The sequence below is a fragment of the Charadrius vociferus genome, unplaced genomic scaffold, assembly GCF_000708025.1.
Source record: "Charadrius vociferus isolate BGI_N301 unplaced genomic scaffold, ASM70802v2 scaffold550, whole genome shotgun sequence".
Lineage (NCBI taxonomy): Eukaryota > Metazoa > Chordata > Aves > Charadriiformes > Charadriidae > Charadrius > Charadrius vociferus.
The window spans coordinates 214,221-222,413 of NW_009646425.1; the positions used below are offsets into that span (position 1 = coordinate 214,221).

Consider the following 8,193-nt stretch of genomic DNA (forward strand, 5'->3'; position numbering starts at 1 on the left):
ATATTTATAGGTCAGCTGTGGAAATGTGCAAGAAAGAGTAGTAGATCTTAGTGTTTTATGTAGAACCAAAAAGTAATTGGTCTAATTGAAAGAGGAAAAGTCTTGCTTCCTGAGTTCTTTGTTATGAGAGCCAAAGTGTGCTGGAAAAGAATGGAAAATGAATTCTCTCTGGAAGACTGGTGGTGAATAAGTTTTACTGGAAAAGTTCAGAACTATCTTCCATTAGAAGAAAGCTAGTCATACGTATTTATAAAGAATAGTCATTTAAAAGGTTCAGGATATGAACCATGAAATCTTCATGAGGGCAGTTGTTCCCTAACTGAAGGTTTTTAAGGAACAGAAGGCATGAGGCCAGAAAATAAAATGTAATGGCATGGCAAACTTCCAGGATTTTGGAAAAATTGCTGTGAAAAAAAATTAAGTTAATTTTAATCCTTTTTCCTAATTTTAATCCTTTAAAAATACATAATTCACTTAGAAGATTCTTGTCTTGGTTGATATTGTTGTTGAATATCTAATATTTCCACAGCTGTGTTCAGTATTACTCCTTTGAGAAAAATATCTGTCTTGTGGAAAAAATAAGTCAGCTTTTATATATTTTCCCTAGGAATTGCTATCATATGAAAAGTTCCCACAGAGAAACATAGATTTATTTTAGTAATACTGCATGCAAAACCTAAATTTTTCTGTATTTATACTCATAATGCTGCACACTTGGAATGGAAGTTCTTTTGTCTGAATTAATAGAACTGCTTCAAAGTACTTTGTAGAAAACAGTGCATTATTAGCTGGTCTTAACTCAGTTTATCAAAGCTATGTTAATATAAATAACAGCCGAAATCGGAAGCTATGAATTACACAAGTGTTTGCATTCAATAACTATGTGAACTGTATCCGGTACAAAGAGTTAAACAGAAAAGAAATGGAAATTCTGCCAAAGTACAGTAATTGGTTACTCAGTGGCTGTAGGAAATTCCTTACATAACAGGCTATTAAATAAGAAATTATAAGGTAAATGTTTTTTAAATGAACATTTGAAATAATGCAACTGTTAATGCTTTCATTTACTTTAATTCTTAAATCCTTGAAAAAATATCCAGTTAATGAATGGAGCCAGCATGGCTCAAGCAGACTGGAAGAATATTGTTTTGGGGAATTCACTCAACTCTTGAGTATTTATTCACTTGCAGAGACTACAGAGAATGTTTGTGTCCATTATGGTTTCCATTATGGCTGGCAAACTCGTAGGACTGGATTTGAAGCACAAGACAAGAACGCCACTGGCTTTTAGCGCTCGTCAGAAAAGCAATAGCTAAGCCTTTAAATTGCCAAACACCAGGTAATTTTTTCAGCCCAGCATAACAGTTATTGGACCTTATGATAAATAAGAAACGTTCAGGCATTTCCCCTAACTGCCTAGCTCCTAATACCCAGCATAGTTTTGCATATTTTTATCCTCCCATAGAAGAGAAATGAATGTTTATAAAGGAAGCTGCAAACTGGGGAAGAGAGAAGATTTTTCCTTTTTCTTGTGATTATATGATGTGATTATATGGTCTTCTAATTAGTTGTAGTACACAACATTTCCCCAAGCTGAAAAAGTTACAATTTCTGAATACAGAGCTTTGAAGTCAATGCCCCAAGTAAATCTCATTACCCATAGAACTAGAACTCCCAAATGAAAATCTGAAAATAAGTAAAAATGCCTATTTCTAGTGACCAGGATGGTAGAGTTTAGGGGGTGGGTATCCCTCTGGATTCCCAGGCACAGGCATCAATGAGAGACAGACCGGTATGAAATACAGATCAAACTTTACTGCTAGTTTTAGCGAGTGACTGAAATAGAATGATTCCTGTAAGCTGTATGGGTTCATATAATAGTACTCAGCTACTGGGCAATGGCAAGAGGTAAAGTTGTCATCAACCTGTAGCCCATCTCACCACTCAAATGAGATTCCCCTTCATTTATATCTTGTAGTATCCTGGGAAACTCAATTAATTGGTGGGAATTTCTAATAGACAGGACTGCAGAGAAGAGGCAGTGGTGTATTGCTCCAAGAAACTTCATAGCAATGACCAGATTGTGTATTGGGAAACTTTATTAATTGTGTTCACAGGCTGATAAAATCAGTAAGTACTTCATGGAAATGTACAAAATTATGTTCAGCAGCAATTAGGCAGGGGTATGTGTAAAGTACGTAAGAGCATGAGAACAGCTGGACTGGATCAGGCCAGTGCCCATCTAGCCCAGTCCCCTGTCTTTGACAGTCACCAAAAATAGTTCCACAGAAAAAGGGTATTGCAGTTCACGATGTTCCTTTGCTTTTAGTTTCCTTGAAGCAAAATAAAGCTGTGGTTTTAAGACAGCTGTTTCATTTAGTTTTGAGAATCACCCTGAGGTACTTTGGCTTTTTTTGTGCCATTCCTTTTAGGACTGATCAGACATTATCCAGTTTAGATAAGGATATTTATTGTGTGGAAAAAGCTGACACCATAATGCTAGCAAATCTATTGGTTTGGTTTTGCTTTACTAACTGGAGTATTTCAGGATGATAATTTATCATGAATTGGTTTTTGGTGTGAACAAAAATATTTGATGCAGTACTTGACTATGTAAGTTCTTTCAGGGATGCACAATGGTGTATGAATGTTTCCAAATGATAATTTAATGACATAGTAACTGTTGCAACTTGTTCATCGTGCATCATATGTAATGGAAGATTTTTATGAAAAGTTCTATTTGATATTTTCTATTTACTTCTTAAACTAAAAAGGAAAAAACAGTGCTAAGTCTTTATAGGTCTATCCTGATGGAATTTTAATGTGGAACAGGGTGTCTGTCAGCAAGGAACATTACATGTGTAATGAGACTTTGTAACTTGGATATGGGAACATTAAAGCAATGTATTTCCATTCAATTTCATCATAACAGTGGTAACAAAATTGTTAAAATTATTCTTGCTAGCATTTGAGTATAGCTGCTTGATGCTGAATTGGTATAACACTTTTGAGTAATGTGTTTATTAGGAAAATAAAAAGCTAAATTCATTTTGATCATATGATCATTTCTTAATGTGGAAAAGGAGATCTGTTTAATACATTTTAGAGTTTTGTAAGTGATGTCTTCATTACTTTTAGGTGGAAAAAGTGTTCCAACATTTTTCCACAATATTTTGGGCCTTGCAACTGTACAGAAGTTGTTGACATCATTAAATCAGAGCTCTTATTTCACGTCTGCTGTTTTTTCCCCATTTAAAGTGGTTTTCAGTGTGCCAAAACAAGCAAAATTAAAGCCTTTCCCCTTGAAATAGAGAGTTTGAGATTTAATGGCAACTCGCTATAATAGAAGGGTAATGTTACTAAGTAAGCAATAGCAGCAGGGATCTCTTTTGTTCATTAGAAAACAGGAATGTATGTCTACTGAATAAGTCAAGTACATTATTACGAACTAGTCTTTTTGTCTGGATGTTTATTCCTTTTTCACTTTTCAAGAAGACATTATGACTTACGCAAGGTTTCCTCCAAATCAGTGTAGGTTACATGGTTGATTGCTGTTTCTGGTCCACTAAATCTTTAAATGCTTCCTGCATGCAAAACCAGCTTTAGAAAAAAGTCTCTTTAAAAACATGCACTCTTTCCAAAGTAGGCTTCACCTCTGTGCTTGGAATGTTCTACAAAGATGGTCCTGATGGTCATAGTGTGATTCTGATCCCTTTTAAGCAGTGATTTGACCTGAATTTTGATCTTCCAAAACTTGATAGATAACTCTAGCACGGAGTGGTTGTATAAAAGTTGTAACACACGTTGATACTGCATGTTCATTGTTGCTTTCAGCATTAAAATAGAAGGAGGGACTCTTTGTTGGCTGTTGCAGGCTGTAAATTCAAAGAGGAAACTGGCAGGTCCCTGTGTTTATAAGTGCCTGCTCTTCCAAGTGAGTAGAGGTTTTGAAGCTTACTTACGGAAGCTTCAAACTTCCAGAGCACCAATGTTGTATTGATCTACAACCTTATGATAAGCAGACTTGTTTTCTGAAAACTGCTTCATATAGATAGTCGTCAGGTTTGTTGTGTAAAATTGTTTTGGTAGTATTTTTTCATATTTCTGATATTTTACTGTTTGTAGTGTTGTGTTCTCTGGAAATTGTATATGTTAGGAATTAAACAGAGCACTTAAATTAGCAAATGTTTTCTCATGAGAGTTTCAACTAGTTAACATTTGTATTACTATACAACAGCAATTATAAACTGTTTATTTTGTTGCTGTGAGATAACTGTTTATAAAGTTGAGACTTGAGAGAGATCTTAAAAGTTCATTGATTTCTTTCACTGAAAGAGTAGCCAGATTGTTGGTAGAGAAATGATAAAATCATGCTTCCCAGTTTTGATTTTTTTTCTTTCCTTAGTGAATGCTAAGGGGTTTTTGCAGTAAATGCAAGCATGATGCATGTTTCAGGATCGAAATTCAGAAATTGTATCAACCACTCTATAGTGTTATGTAAAAGAGAATTCATTGGGTGAAATTCACTTTGTTGTCTCGGGCTACTAGAAAGCTAGTGGTGACACCTCAAACTCCTTTTTGGGGCAAAGTTGAGTGATTTGTAGCTTTAGCATGAGGGGATCTCTATTCTTTATTGAATTGAAATTGAAAATGGAGAAGGGTTTATACTGTGAGCTTTACATTTTTAGGGTCTCGGAAGTTCTAACAGCCTCAACACATGAGAATTAATATTAACAATCTCACTTTGGGAGGCATTTGATGCCTTTATTTTTCTGAGGCGTTTCTTTAAAGAAAGAACTTCTACCTTACTTTAGAGGAACCATGGCCTCTAATCGTTGCTTCAACTTTAGAAAGCTACCCAAGCTTCCATGGTAACAACCTTCTTTTGTTGGACACCTTTGCAGTTTTGATCTTACCGGAAGTGTATGTCCCTGTGCACAAAACAGTTCTGTTATCATTTAACCAGTAGGAAGATCCTACTCAGTAAAAATGTCAGCGTCAATACCTTCTCTATCAGTATGGTGATAACCACAGGATGTTTGAATTTGTAATGGGACCTACCTGAAGGATTTAACAGGTCTCGTTCAAATTCTTATGTATGATGCATGAGCCAGCAATGCAAATCAAAACTTAGAAATATTACAGACAGAGTCTAAAGCCCCCAGATTCATCTTACGCCCCAAAGCACTGTGGTTATAGAATTGCTATGGCTATCGAATCCTAACCTTTCCTCTTCTGGGTCTATTACTGACTTTAAAATATCGTACCTTCTCATATTTTCAACATTTACATTACATTCTTGTACTCAGATATATTTACCTTATATTTGTCTCTGGCTGGGCTACTAAAATATTTTTTAATTCAGATTTTTGCCCTACTCTAACTAGTTTTCTCTCTGAAATGGTTAAAAAAAATTCTGGTGGGACATTTCTGCAGTCTTAGCATCTTGCACCTTGCTGTTGTCGTGAATACAAATTGCAGCTGCATCTGCACCTGGAGAACAGGAAAAATGAGAGTACTTCTGTGCATATACCTAAATCCAATTGTTTGTCAAAATTGTTGCTTGATTGGCTTTCTTGATTGGTTGCTTCAGCGGTTTTCTTCCTCAAACCACATTCTTATCAGGACTTGCTGATTTGCACACAGTGTCTTTCTGTGGGTGGTCATTATTCCACCTATCCAGCAATAATGTGCAGGCTCTCCCAGTATATCTCAATTGAGCTGCTTCTCCAACTTAAAAAATCAAGTGGCGCCTACTTCTGTAAGACTTAAGAAATTGTCAAAGGACCACTATGACCGCGGTTCAAACAAGTTATTTCAATTCCACAAGAATGTCTAATGGCTGTTACAGGGTTTGGTCCGTACTATTTTATAAGACTTCTGAGTTTGCTAATACTTCATCAGAACCTACATTCCATTCTCAATCTAATTGCCTTCTTGAAGTATATTAATTTCCAAGGTAGATTATTTGCTCAAATATTTGTTGGAGAATAACCAGTAACTGTAGGGGGTTTAACTTGAGCTGACCTTGCATATTTTTATCCTACTGGTGTCCAAAGATTCTGAACTTGTTCCCTTATTTTTCTTGACCAAGAATGGTCAGGTCGCTTCTCTATGTTGTACTTTCACAAGCTGTATATGGAATACAGCCATTTACTGTGTTTATAAAATCCTTTGAGGCTCACTGTTAAGAAGTAGTGGGATTTTTTATAAGAAAGTTCATTTCACTTCCAGTGTAGTTGGTAATTTTGAAGAGTTAACAGACTTAAACTGCTTACATTTGACATATGGAAATGTTATCCAAGTTTAATTGCCCGTGTATTTCTTGAGTGAGTAAGCATCCGTTTGTTGCATACCCTTCATCCCTTGGCTTCTTTCTCCTTCTTGGTCTTCTGCCTCTGCTACTGTTGTGTTCTGGTTCCAAAATGTTTTTCCTTCAGTCTCTATTTCACTACTGTGGCATATATTTTCATCATTATTTTAGGTCATTTAATGTTATTGAGTGCTTCTTGTAGGAACAACCTCTCACAGTGTACTTTCAGGCAAGCTTGATACCCATTGTATTAAATGGCCGAAGAAAAAATCTTAGGCATAAAATGAATTGCATAAAATTCACTTTTGTGATATCTTAAAAGTGAAAAAAGTGCATATTGGAGGGGAAAAAAAGCACGTTAATAGTCACAATAAACCTTTAGTCATTTGTATTTTAGCGGTATTATCCCATGTAAATACAGTTGAGATTTTCTAGTGGGTCTTATAAAATCTATCTGAATGTTTTGATAATAAAAGTATTCTATTTGAATGAAAATAATTGCAATGATACATGGTGTTTTGCTTAGGTTTATTATAAGAATGCGTAAAATGGTGTAATACAGCAGCTTGTTTACCTGGCAATCCCTCCTTGGGTCAACACATGTATTCAAAATGCTTACTAAAGCTTCTGAAAGCACTGCTCAGCAGTGTTGCAATGTAAATCTGAAGTTATTTAGCAATAGACTAAAAGTATTCATTTTAATAATTTAGGTTTTTTTAGTCTCTCAAAACAGCAGAATGGGAACTTAACAGTCTTTGATGAAGACAAAGGAATATTAGCTGAAGTATTAGCCAAAGTGAAAAGGAAGGAATCAATTGTTGAATGTGCACAAGCAATGAAATCAAATCACCCAAACCAGAACACTGTACGTAAAAACTCCTCCTGTTGATTTCACTGTTCTTTACCAAGCTTAGCAAATCACGAAGGTATGTCTTCTGACCATACTTTACCAAATACAATATCCAAAGCAGTCTTTTTACAGAAATCCACATATCTTAGGGTTGTTTCTTACAAGAAATGCATTATCTTTTGACTCACTGCAGCTGAAGTACCATTGTGCCTTGCAGGTAATAGTTTATTTGAGTAAAAGAACTTTGAGATAAAACAATGTGATTTTGGTTTTCTTGTGATTGTATAGCTTCAGAGAAAACAAAACTGAGTTGATCATATATACTGTTTATAATATGCTAAAAAAGATGTTTGGAGATCCTTCACTTAAATACTGTGTGAGCAGTATGCTTATGCTGATTATATGAGATGTCTGTTGGCAGTCGATTGGGATGTGTGGGAAATGCATAGCAAAACCTTCACTTCCAGAGTGAGGGCAATAAAGTTACACTTCAGTAGTTAACATATGTCCTTAGAAGGTTGTGCGGTTGCTTACAGCTTTTATATGTCTTTTTAAAAGTCCAACTCTATATTAAGCCATTTCATCTGTTGCTCCCATCCATTCTGAAGAATAAGTGATTAGGCAGTGTGCTTATAATACTGAACAAAACAGAGTACGTATTTTTTTATGCCTCACAGAATAGCCCAGGAGAAGGTAGTAAGTAATTGCCTGAAGAATAATGACTTGCCAGTGATCTGTAATAATTTCCTACCACCATTCTACTCTTATAAGAAAGGACTGTAGAATTCAAGAAATATGAAAGTTGTTAGAATTATCTCTATTTTTATTGAAATTTTTCTTTAAAAGAAAAATATTAACTACTTTTTATCAAATTTTTGTCCACTTTAGAGGAAGAATATAATATTAAAATCTGAACTCCAACATTAAAAATTTTCGAGACTGAACTCTTTTCTAGGGAAACAGAGATCTATTTGGAAACACTTACTACACATACCTAAGCAGTCATATCAAATGTATTACTGAAACTACT

General features: G+C 35.1%; 1 protein-coding gene across 1 annotated transcript in view; it reads left to right on the forward strand.

Moving 5' to 3' along the window:
- CENPP (centromere protein P) overlaps positions 1-8,193 on the forward strand; it is a 141,244-nt gene that overhangs the window by 85,684 nt on the left and 47,367 nt on the right. The window lies entirely within an intron of this gene.